We start from the raw sequence: 291 nt of genomic DNA on the forward strand, positions 1-291 counted from the left end.
ACACACTTTCCATTGCTGCAGGCATTCCCTTGCCTCGGCAGCTGCGCAGCTAACATCGGACGTCCATGAGAGATCCGCGTTTTTTAGCGCTTGCGTGCTAGGTTCTTTTGACCAGACTTGGTTACACTTCATCGTTGGTACGAGTAAATTCCATCCATAGTTACGTGATTTGGACAGCAGGAGGGTCAGCCTTGTCTGCAGCCTTCCATAGCATCATTTGGAGATGTGCTCTCCGGGATAGGGAGGTCTCAGGTTGAATGTCTGTTGGTGGAAGTGGACTGCACGGATGAG

Source organism: Priapulus caudatus, unplaced genomic scaffold (genome assembly GCF_000485595.1).
Source record: "Priapulus caudatus unplaced genomic scaffold, Priapulus_caudatus-5.0.1 Scaffold390, whole genome shotgun sequence".
In the NCBI taxonomy this organism is placed as follows: Eukaryota; Metazoa; Priapulida; class Priapulimorpha; order Priapulimorphida; family Priapulidae; genus Priapulus; species Priapulus caudatus.